This window comes from Elaeis guineensis, chromosome 16 (assembly GCF_000442705.2).
Source record: "Elaeis guineensis isolate ETL-2024a chromosome 16, EG11, whole genome shotgun sequence".
Taxonomy (NCBI): Eukaryota; Viridiplantae; Streptophyta; class Magnoliopsida; order Arecales; family Arecaceae; genus Elaeis; species Elaeis guineensis.
This window is the reverse complement of record NC_026008.2, coordinates 14,340,468-14,352,985: the sequence shown is the minus strand read 5'-3', so window position 1 is coordinate 14,352,985 and position 12,518 is coordinate 14,340,468. Positions and strand designations below refer to the sequence as shown.

Here is a 12,518-nt window from a genome sequence, read left to right as displayed (position 1 = left end):
ACACGCCGTGATCTACAGGTACGGGGTGTATCAAGAAAAGATAGATATTTTTTTTAAGATTAATCACATCTATTTAATTAAAAAAGAGATACAACTCTGCTAGTGCAAAATTAATTCAAAACTCCCGAGCTCTTTATTTTCTAATTACATCAATTTTAAAATAATTTATTTTCTAAATCAAAATAATACTTCTTTCTCTTATTTTGTAATCTCAACTTAGCCCAAGGTCCCTGAGGATACGATCTCGACTCATCCTACCTACATAGTGAGTAGAGTTATTTTTGGTGCTATCAACGACTACGCATCAAATTTTGGCACCGTTGCCGGAGATCTTGGCACAGTTGAATTAAAAAAAAAGCCACTGACATTTCATAACACTTAACTAAAATAGCATAACCTCAAATATAAAAATTTCTAACTTGATTGGATACTTTGTGTCTTTGCATCTCATCTCCATAATTAATCTTAAGGGCAATAACCCATTAATCAGATAAGGTGGAGATTTGATCACCCTTCTTTGGCCCACAATTCACTCCCTTGCATTTGCATAACCTAAACCTTAATCTAAAATTAATTAGACGTTGACCCCTAAGGATTTCGAGCTCATTAGGACAAGTGACCTTGAGAGTTGAACCGAGTTAGACTTGGTCAGCTAGCTGGTGTCTAGGCAAGTGGTTTGCGAGACGACTGGGCCCAAAGGAAGGTGGTTTTTAATTGGTTCCGTTCGCTAACCTGGCCAATTTAATTGGTGTCTAAGGAAAGCAATGGGGGGACTCCTACCAACCTTACACTTATCTGGCCAGTTGGTTGGTCAAGCTCTGACTTGGAGGGCTTAAAGGCTAACTACAGTTAGGAGCTGTCTAGAACTAGGGTAACTTTAGGATAGAGAGTCCACTATGTGTTAACTTGATTGTAATTAAAATCTAACCACAACTAATTCTTCTATTAGTTTTAGGACTTCTTAGGATCTCTTCTTTAGAACTCTTTTCTCTCTTCTCTTCTTCTCTTAATAAAAAAAAATCCTTAACAGACTAGGACAGTCCTACATAGACCTTTTAGTTACATGTTAGGTCGACGATCACTAAAACCCGACTTGTAACCATTAGACGAAGAATTAGAAAAGACTCTTAGAACTATCCAAGTTAGAAACATGGCTGCACCTGGTGAGGCTAATCCTCCACGCTCATTGAGAGAATACTTCACTCCATCCTCGTATACCTACTCTCCATGCATTCAAGCACCTCCAGTAGAAGCTACCCAATATAAAATTAAGTCTAGCATTATTCAAATATTGCCATCATTCTATGGACTTAGTAACGAGGACCCATACAAACACTTGGATGAATTTCTTAAAATTTATTCTACAGTAAAAATTCAAAACTTCTCAGATGATGCCCTTAGGTTGAAACTGTTCCCTTTCTTACTTAAGGACAAAGCCAAACATTGGTTAAACTCCTTAGACTCTATAACCATTTCAACTTGGGAACATCTTCAGCGAGAATTTCTCAAGAAATACTTTCCAATTGAAAAAACAAATCAAATTAGAAAAGCTATCATCAATTTTTCCCAATTGGAGGGTGAACTTTTTCATGAGACATGGGAAAGGTTAAGGGATCTCATTCGTAAATGTCCACACCATGCTGTCCCTAAATGGCAACTTTGTCAGTATTTTTATGATGATCTATCGGAGAAACACCGACAAATGGTTGATGCATCATGTGGTGGGACATTCATGCTAAAGTGTGAGGATGAAGCCTGGCAGCTCTTTGAAACACTTAGTGAGAATTCTCTACATCATATGTCTACCACCTCTAGAGAACAACCCATGCTTCAACAAAAAAGAAGTGGAATTTATCATATTGGAAATGTCATGGATATCCACAGTAAGGTAGATGAACTATCCCAAAAATTAGACCGTCTTCTAAATACTGGACAATCTCCGATTCCACCTAATCCAATCCAAGAAGTTTGTGCATTGTGTGCAAGTCCGAACCATTTTGTTAGTGAATGCCCAGCCGCACCTCAATTTTCTGAGTTTATGCATGAGCAGGTTCAGCAAGCTCAAGTCCAACAAGCTCGCAGATCAGGAAATGATCCATATTCGAACACTTATAACCCCGACTAGAGAGACCATCTAAATTTTTTCTAGAGACCACAACCCGTGGTTGGCCCTGCCACACCTCGACCTCAATATCAAGACCCAACATATAGGCATGGACCATACCATCAATTTCAAAATACTCCTCAACCGTCTACTACAGGTCACAGCTCAGCTTTTGAGGAAAAAGTTCTGAAAGCACTAGAACGATTAGAAGTCAACACTCAGATCCTTAACTCCCACACACAATCCATTGCTAAGCTAGAGACCCAAATAGGTCAACTAGCGACTGCATTCAGTAGAAGGGAAGGAGAAAAATTATCTAGCCAACCCGAGAGCAACCCAAGAGGGTAATTTGTGATTGAGAGTTCTAATACCCCAGAAGCTTTTTCTGAATATGCCAAATCAATCATGACTCTGAGAAGTGGGAAGGTCATTGAACACACTTGTAAAATCAATGAGACCAACCCTAAACCTCTAACCGAATCCAAATCACCCAAGAACAAGGAGGACCTTAAAATAGAGAATGAACCAACTGCACTGGAATCATCTTATTTGCCTAAAGTCCCATTTTTGGATGCTCTGAAAGCCCCTATTCTTGCAGATAAGAAGGGAGGAAGACTCGACGAGATGTTGGAATTGTTTAAGCAAGTCCAAATTAATCTTTTCCTTTTAGACGCAATTAAACAGGTCCCTGCTTATGCCAAATTTTTGAAGAATTTGTGCACCAAAAATATAAATCTAGATCACAAATCCCAAAGAAAGTACGTCTCACTGAATAGGCTAGTTCTGTCATCCAGCATGCCACTCCTCCAAAGCTTAAGGACCCAGGAGCCCCTATCATTTCCTATGTTATAGGAGATTATCACATTCAAAAAGCTCTTCTGGACTTAGGGGCAAGTATGAATCTTTTACCTAGTTCGATGTATGAACTTTTTGGATTCGAAGAACTGAAACCCACATCAGTCACACTGCAGTTAGCCGACCGATCAATTAAAGAACCACGTGGAATGCTTGAGGATGTCTTGATCAAGATAGATGAGTTTTACTTTCCAGTTGATTTTTTGATTCTCGACATGAAACTAAGTGGCAACCCAAGACAAATTCTCATTATCTTAGGATGATCCTTCCTAGCTACGGCAAATGCATGCATTAATTGTAGGACAGGAGTCATGGACGTATCATTTGGGAATAAGAAACTGAGACTGAATGTGTTTGGTGCTTCCCAAGGACCATCAATGAATAGTTGCTTCAAAGTAGATACACTAGAAGATATTATAGAAGATGCAACACCCATAATTTTAAGCACCAGACCCCTTAGATACTTGCTTGGCTCACTTTGGAGTGTATGACTTTGAGGGATATATGAAAGAAGTTAACATCTTGTTGGATACACCACACGATAAAACCACTCCTCCATGGACAATCAAGTATGAGCCATTACCCACCTTTTGTTGGTTTTATTGCATATGACGTCTGGCTGAAGATGTTAAACTTAGCACTTTTTGAGAGGCAACCCAAATTTCTTTTATTTTGTTTTAACTGATCTTCATTTTTTTAATAAAGGACCGCTCTGTATGGAAGAGTCTGTCAATAAACTTGACGTCTGGTTGAAGACGTAAAACTTAGCATTTGTTGGGAGGCAACCCAACGATTTCATATTTTTTTTTACTTTACTGCAGCTACAAAAATTTAGAACAAGAGCCTATTAATCAATGAAGATATCTTCAACTTTCGAAGCAAAATTATCCCAGGTGCACTCTCTCCTTTTATTTTCTTTGCTTTCCTACTTCATTGAGGACAATGTAGATTAAGTTGGGGGGGAAGGAAATGATAATTAATCAAATCCTCGAGTATGGTCAGAAATAATTAGTTTTATGTATCTGAATTTTATTTTCATTAAGAGTCAATTAGGCATCCTAATAAATGAATAATTAACGGTCAAGATAATTTTAGAGATACTGAGGAATAAATTATTAAGAAAACTCAATGAATGGTAAGGTTTAGACTAGATCAAATTTTAGAAGTGATTCTACAACCCTCTTCTTACTGATCTCAATAAAGAATCTGCTTCATGAGAGATTGGGTGGAAAAGTCGAGGTATGCAAAAATTCTCTTTAAAATATACTTTTTATTTAAAAAAAAAAAATATTGATTTCCTACTGAATAACTAGGCCCCTTCGCCTAAGTAAGTGTTGTGGTTCGCGTAAAAAGGTGGACAATGTTAAAAAAAAAAGTGGATAATAAGGGGACTAAATTGCAAGAAGATAATAAACCCCTCTCACATTAAGTTAGAGGATTTAAAGAGTAAAGTAGAGAGTTGGTGAAAGAAAAGCTCTTAAAATTTTTTTAGTTAATACTCAGCCACTAATTGGGTCAAATTGATAATCCAATGAAGTATCTCTTTAATGGTCTGATCAGGTATCATCTACCTTTTGGGATGCCTAACCTAATTTTTGATTCAAAATCGAGTCGGTACACAATGCTGATATATCTATTTTACTCGAGGATGAGCAAAATTCAAGTTGGAGGGTGTGATAAACACTTAATTTAAGTCATTTAAAGCAGAAAATCATATTTAATTTATTTTATTTATTAAGAATTTGATGCTTCTTTTTATATTTTACAGGAAAGATGATCGCCGATACAAAGAGTCTGATTCATAGATCAAAAAGACTCAAGTTTGAAGAAAATTAGACTTAAAATAAAATTAAAATAAAAGAAGGATGCATATGGTATTATAGAAAATGAAGATACTATGCAAGGAATCCAAAAGGATATAGATGTAATTGTAAAGAAACAAAAGTTTCTTTTTGAAATAAAAAAGTTTCTTTTTGAAGCATTAACGTGTGCGTGAGTGTGCAGAAGGCTCACGCGGAAGCAACGCGGGCGCGACGCGAAAGCAACGCGGGCGAGGCAGTGGGCGCGGGCGTGAGGCAGGCAGGTTCGTGGGGAATTTGATGCTGTGGACACAGTGACGAACAAATGCTTATTAAAAGAAAAAAAATATGATATTTGAAAATACTTCAAGAGGAAGAATTTGTATTTTCTTTATCTGTTTGTGATCTTTCCATCTCATCCATCCATCTTTTAGTCCTTAGTATTTTCTTTAGTCCCACATCGAAAAATCATGTAAAACTCCTCCCTCCTAACACCTATAAAAAGGCTTTTGTACTCCCATTGGAGGGAGAGCCCAGAAATTCTTCTAGAGCCTTGCATAGAGGAATAGAAAGAGACTACTCCATGAGCAGCTAGGCTAGCGGTCTAAGAAGAGGAGAAAAATTTTTGTAACGACACAGAGATGGTTTATTGTTCTAAACTTTCTTATATTTTTTTATATGCAATAAAGATTATGCTTTTTATTTAAATCATCATGAGTTTTTTATTTGCTCTCTTTTATATGCTTTTATTTATACTTTCCTGTTAGATTAATAGTAGGAACAACTTTTACTTTTTGGAGACGCACCGTAATCTATGGGTACGGGGCGTGCCGAGGAAAGAAGAGTTATTTACCAAGTAATTTTCGGAGACATGCCATGATCTATAGGTACGGGGTGTGTCAAAGAAAGATAGGTATTTTTCCTAAGATTAATCACATCTATTTAATTAAAAAAGAGATACAACTCTGCTAGTGCAAAATTAATTCAAAACTCCCGAGCTCTTTATTTTCTAATTATATCAATTTTAAAATAATTTATTTTCTAAATCAAAATAATACTTCTTTCTTTTATTTTGTAATCTCAACTTAGTCCAAGGTCCCTGAGGATACGATCTCGACTCATCCTACCTACGTAGTGAGTAGAGTTATTTTTGGTGCTATCAACGACTACGCATCAGTGATTATAGCCCTGGCAGTGGGCATATACTCATACTGGCTTTATAACTCATTTGATATAGAAGCCAGCACATAGCACTTGACTCGACTATCTTCATCCATCCACTTTTCAAAGGCAGCCCTTTGCTCAGCAGTAGGACAGTTTGGTAATACTATAGGTTCCTAGTTGAGTACATGATCTAATTTTTTTTAGATTAGCATAATCCTGAGATTTCTGAACCAGTCTTTGTAATTAGTTCTAGTCGAACAATTGATTTTAAGGATGCGGGCTAGAGGGTTTGAGGCTGACATTGTTTAACTGTGAGAGTAGAAATTCAAGTTAAATTTTTGTACTTTAAAGTTATATTTGTTTCTAGGAACTTTAAGATGCAAACAATGACTCTCACTAATTTTTTGGATCCTTCCACTCTTCGAGTGAGAAACAGAAACCCTAACACGACAAAAAGATTTCTAGTAGATGCTGTGGTCCTACCGATGTCATGTACCTCATCTAACAGTTATTGGTAACATGCACATTGATGTGTGAACAACTCTTTGGCCAGATGCTTCTTTAAGCATATTACAGCGACTTGATCTCTAAGTCAAGTGGGCTCATCTAATAATTATTAACCCCACTCCTTAGTTAAGCCCGACCCATCGTTCACAAGCAGGCACAAGGCTGTCATTGGGTCCCTCACCTAACAGTTATCAGAACGAATCCCATCCTTATCCTGGAGCAACACTTTGCTAATAGAGTGATTGCGTATTTTTGATACAACTAAACCACTGTAACCAGCCGAGAACAATCAAAACCAGTAGCACGCCCACATATCTACAATGGTGGAAGACCTATGGACTTAATATTTATGGAGAGATTTAGGTTTAGATCTTATTTAATCAGTCATCATATGATCGATCTAATTGGCATGGGCTAAATCAAAAATACCAAGCAACCTAATTAAAGATCCAATCTTTCGAATTGGCCAAGTAAGTGGAGATCGATGGGGGTCTCCTCGTTGCTTTTCTTAGACATCAATAAATTGATCAGGTAAGCGAATGAAATTAATTAAATAATCATATCTCAATTACTTGCCTTAGACACCAATAGATCAATTGGTCCAAATAAGTTAGCTTAAGTGAATTAGTCACAAACCATCGAGCTAAATTAGGTCTTTAGGTTAATAGATTCTACATATGAGATTCAATCGATTTGATCTACAATAATTGCATGATCATATAACTTAATTGATCAAACCATAATCAACACTTGACTTGGTTTGATCAATTATTTAATCGAATTAAATCCATAATGTTCAAATCAAAAATTTTAGATGCAATCATATTACATGACCTAATTTTTGATTTTTTCATAATCAAAATCCTCATGCACAAACATAAATTTTAGATTTTAAAATTAAATTTTAGATCTAAATTCTTTACATAAAAGATAAGTTTTAAATTATAAAAATAATTTTTAAATTTAACATACAAACATATATCTCATATATGCATGTATAATTCAGATTTAAATAAAATTCAAATCAATACATGATATCATATATCTCATATACTAATCATGAAGCATATTAAAATTTAATTTTGTGATCTAAATATGCAATCATATATCTCATATATGAATCATGAATCAGATCAAATAAAATTTTAGATTTATGCATGCATCTACATATCACATGAACATGAAATAGAAATCATTCTAGATTAAAATTTAGATCCATGCATGCTTCGACATATCAACTATATGTTCTAAAATCAAATTCAAAATAAAATTTAGATTTAAAATATTTATCTATACATCTCATGTATTAAAGAAAAATCAAATTTTGAAACTCTTTTTAAAATATATATATCAATTTCATGCATATGAAATCCGTGGCTCTGATACCATTATTTGATTTTTCATGTCGGGGCATGCATGTATGTTTAAAAAAAAAAAATTAAATATAGCAACAGAATAGAAGATTAAAATATCTTTTATTCTTTATCATGCATGCATAAAACATAAACTACTAGGATCTACTTCATATGCTGAAATTGAATATATACTAAAATTTAATATGTGATTGAATCGCATACCTGTTTCATAATTTTTTTCTTCAAATATAGATCTGGAAGAGAAGAAGATCTCTCTTAGCCATGTAAGTGCTTGGTCTCTATGAGTATCTACTCAGAATCAACCTGGAACAGCTCTCTTAAGATTGATTTTCTTCTCTAAGAAAATTCAGCCTGTGAATCTGAATGAAGCCTGGATCGCAATCAACTTTTTGATCCTTTTCTTGATCTTCTTCTTCTCTTCTTCTCTAGCTTTTCTTCCTTTAAATACACTACTACCAAGCACCAAAAACCAGCACTTAAAGGAGACACCCAAAGCCCTTATGGGTGTGAAGAAGTGGGATGCCCAAGGGTGGGGCGTGTGGACATCCAAGGGGAGGAGAAGAGAGGGCATGGGGGCATTCTAAGTGGGGGCATGGGGCTGCTAGTTTGGATGCTGAGGGACCTTAAGGGAAGCTCCTTTAAATAGACATAAGGATTGAATCCTATTCAATCTTAAACAAGCTCTTAATATAAGTCCTACTTGCATTAGGTTTCCTAATAACTTAAGTTATTCAACTTTCTTTAGGAAACCTATTAGACCCCAACTCTTAGAGCCCTTACACCCACTAAATCACACCCCAAAGTACATCTAAGGGATGCCCCATAAAGGGTCTACACATCCTTTAATGATGGGACACACCCAACTTGATTAAATCAAGTGGCGCCCCATAAAAACTATCAAGAAAATAAATTAAAGACTTGCACCCTTAATTCATTTGATCTAAAACCTTAGGTACTCAATAATTAGAGCCCTATAAATTTAATTTATTTAGGTTATTAGCAGGTAATTAAGTTTGAATTATCTTATCAAATAAAAAATTTAAACTTAAAGAGAAAATTGGGTCCAACCATGTGCTAGCAAGGTTACTTTAAATCCAATAAGATTTTTTTAAATCCAATGGAGACTTTGTAAATCAATTGCTTATTTCAGATCTAATCTCTTTATTGTATGACCCCATAGGTTTAATTCTATCTGATAGTGAAATATACAATGATCTCTATCAAAGTATTATTGAAACTCTTTTCAATGGATCAAAATAATTTCACTCTAACTCATCAAAGATTGTCGATCCAGAGCAATCCTAGTGAGCTCTCACAATCCATCAGTGACACCTAATAGTATATAGTGGCAACCCAGTAGAATCAAAAAAAATCTCAAAGTATAGTTAACGTGTGATTCAGTCCCTCTATCATGAGTCCTGACTAGATGGTAGGTCAGGAATAAATTATCAAATCTCAACATCAGTCATATGATAGATTTGATCAGCCCAAGTCCAATTATGATTTCTATGAAAATTTTTTTCTATCAATCATTCTGCTGTGATCATAGACTCAAGGACTTAGCCTTTTAAATCTCATAGGACTATTCTTTTTTGTTGGTGCAAAAATCCGCCCGCACCGGAGAAGCTGGAGTTGAGGAAGCCGCGGTCGCCGCCGGGACCTGCAAGGGAAGTCTAAACCGGAGGTGGGGTTGCTCCGGCAAGACCCTCCGACGCTCAAGTCAGTTCTCTGCCTCAACAAGAATGGAGTGCTCGAACGGAGAATTTAGCAGAGTTTTGAGATAAGAAAAATGAGCTTAGAGAATAACGTATCTGGATCCCCTTTTATAGGCAGAGGGGGCAACGGATTGATGGTGACACCTGCAACCGTCTGGTAGTGGGCCGCCCACGGTCAGGGAAATTAACTGCGGAGAGTGGTGGGGTAGACTCGTGGCTATTGTCATAGTCTGCCACGTATGGCCTGTTGCGGATAGTGGGGCGGCGTCCGTTGTCGCTAGCTGTCAGTGAGTAGTGGGATCGTACAGCACCTGCCGCAGGGAGCGGGACAGAATCGTGGCCGTTTGGTACAGCCTATCAGGGAGTAATGGGTCCGCTGCTGGAGCCGCATAGAATCCGCTGTAGGGCCTGGAACAGGATCATGATTGTTGTCGCGACCTGCCGAGGGGGTGCGGATCTGTCGATTGAGGTTCGGCCGCGGTTGGAGTCCGGCCTCCGTAGGAGCCCGGGCGGAACCGCTCTGATGTCGGAGGCGGAGCCCGGCTCCCGTAGGAGTCCGGGGGGAGCCTTTCTGATGTCGGAGGCGGAGCCCGGCTCCCGTAGGAGTCCGGGCGGAGCCTTTCTGATGTCGGAGGTGGAGCCCGGCTCCCGTAGGAGTCCGGGCGGAGCCTTTCTGATGCTCTGATGTCGAAGGTGGAGCCCGGCTCTCGTAGGAGTCTGGGCGGAGCCTTTCTGATGTCGGAGGTGGAGCCCGGCTCCCGTAGGAGTCCGGGCGGAGCCTTTCTGATGTCGGAGGTGGAGCCCGGCTCCCGTAGGAGTCCGGGCGGAGCCTTTCTGATGTCGGAGGCGGAGCCCGGCTCCCGTAGGAGTCCGGGCGGAGCCTTTCTGATGGGAATTTCAGTCGTGGGTATTTTATACCCAACACCAGTCCCCCTACTTCCAAGTTTGAATTTCAAGCGAAGGAAGTACACAGAGAAAGAGATGCGCAGCCGAAATTGCCCCCTCGATCCCTGTGCGCAGCTGCCCCCACTTAATGTGCGCGTGTCAGAATCCATTTTTTGGCAAAGGTGACTTGAAAAGTCTTTTCGAAACCCCCGTTGAAATGCGATCCCAGGCGTCGCTCTGTGGGAATCTGTGAGCGGTCAACCCTCGATAGCAACGAAGTGGATAAGCGCGACACGCGGCACACACCATCTGGCCCAGGAATTCTCGCCGTCATAACTGTGCGAGGATCCGCCGGCTATTTAAGCCCTTCGATCCATTCACGGTCTCATCTTGGCGTTCTTCTTTTCCCCTGAGAGTCTTGCTCCCCTCGCACCAATTCCCGCCGCCTTTTGCCTATCAATCTTTCTCTGAGGGTTTCCACACCATGTCCTCAACTTTGGAGGCTGTTCTTGAGGGGATTGTTAGGGCTCGGAGGAAGGTGAGGAGGAGGACGACGGTTGGTGAGAATCTCTGTCATCTCGGAGGGGGCCCAAGGAAGAATTCCTTCAACAACAGGGGTTTAATATCGGGGGCTGTTGTAGAAGCTATTCTGCCCGCAAATTTCGGAGCAGTAAGGCGGGGCAATACCGGTCAAGAGGGCAGAATAGACGTCACAAGTCATGACGGGATCCTTGACGCCGTCGGGGCCAAGGGACCAGAGACGGTCGACGGCGGGGCGGTAGAACTTGTTGCGGAGACGGTGGAAGTAGCGCATGCCGACCTTGCCGGAGCGTCTCAGGTGGCGGCCGTCATGGCTACGGCTCTTCTTGAAACAGGTCTTCGTTACTGCCGTCGTTACCCCCGCCGCCTCCGGAGATCAATCCCACCCCTTTCTCGCTAAGGCCGGGACTTTGGGAACAGAATGAAGAGAGATGGGGCGAGAGATGTTACACGCTCTGGAGAATGCGACTGAGAAGAACAGAGATGGGAAGAGGAATTTGCAGCTTGGATCGGCCTCCGGTTCATCCTGCCCGAACCGTGCTTTGCGAGACATGTATTTTCTTTTTCTCTTTTTCCTGACCCGTCGGGTCCTGTAACGTGTGCTTCTATCAAATAAAATAGTGATTTCAGTACCTTGTTTACCTCTCATGTCAAATAATTGACTGTCGAACTTCTTTCCTTCTCTTTGCCTGTGTCATGCCGTTCCAAGACCGTCGGCGACCTTTTCAGTTCATGTGGGGTCGTCCTTCGCCGGGCTTCTTTTCGGTTTTTCCTGCCGTTAGGAGATATCCACTTGTTAGGTTTACTGGGATCTTTCTCCACTGGAGTTGGGGCCAGGTTCGAAGAAGCTCCTGGAAGTTGAAGTAGCATAGTTTTCATGAGAATTAGGGCAAAGTCTTTCTGTAATCAAAGTCATAAGTAAAGTCCAGCTTCCGTAGAAGTCCGGGCGGAGCCGCTCTGATGTCGAAGGTGGAGCCCGGCTCCCGTAGGAGTCCGGGCGAAACCTTTTGGTGGCGAAACCCGGCTCCCGTAGGAGTCCGGGCGAAACCTTTTGGTGGCGGAACCTGGCTCCCGTAGGAGTCCGGGCGAAACCTTTTGGTGGCGGAACCCGGCTCCCGTAGGAGTCCGGGCAAAACCTTTTGTGGCGGAACCCGGCTCCCGTAGGAGTCTGGGCCTTACTCCCCGTTCATGTCAGGACGAGGTTCTCCTCCTGTTCCTGATAGGGCTGCGGGGGCACGTATGGGCGCTGCGAGGCCTCTCCCCCCGTCCGGTCTAAAGGAACCGGGCCTTCGACTTTGCTCAAGTTAGGGCGAGGTTCTCCTCCTGTCCCTAACAGGGCTGTGGGGGCATATATGGGCGTTGTGAGGCCTCTCCCCCCATCCGGTCTAAAGGAACCAGGCCTTCGACTTTGCTCAAGTTAGGGCGAGGTTCTCCTCCTGTCCCTAACAGGGCTGTGGGGGCACATATGGGCATTGTGAGGCCTCTCCCCCCATCCGGTCTAAAGGAACCGGGCCTTCGACTTTGCTCAAGTTAGGGCGAGGTTCTCCTCCTGTCCCTAACAGGGCTATGGGGG

At 40.8% G+C, this 12,518-nt stretch overlaps 1 non-coding gene across 1 annotated transcript; it reads right to left on the bottom strand.

Annotated features, from left to right (window-relative positions):
- Nucleotides 1-1,538: 1,538 nt before the first annotated feature.
- On the bottom strand, nt 1,539-1,644 carry LOC140854429 (small nucleolar RNA R71). Its single transcript, XR_012137644.1, has one exon. It is a non-coding gene; the product is annotated as a small nucleolar RNA R71 (small nucleolar RNA).
- Nucleotides 1,645-12,518: the final 10,874 nt, after the last annotated feature.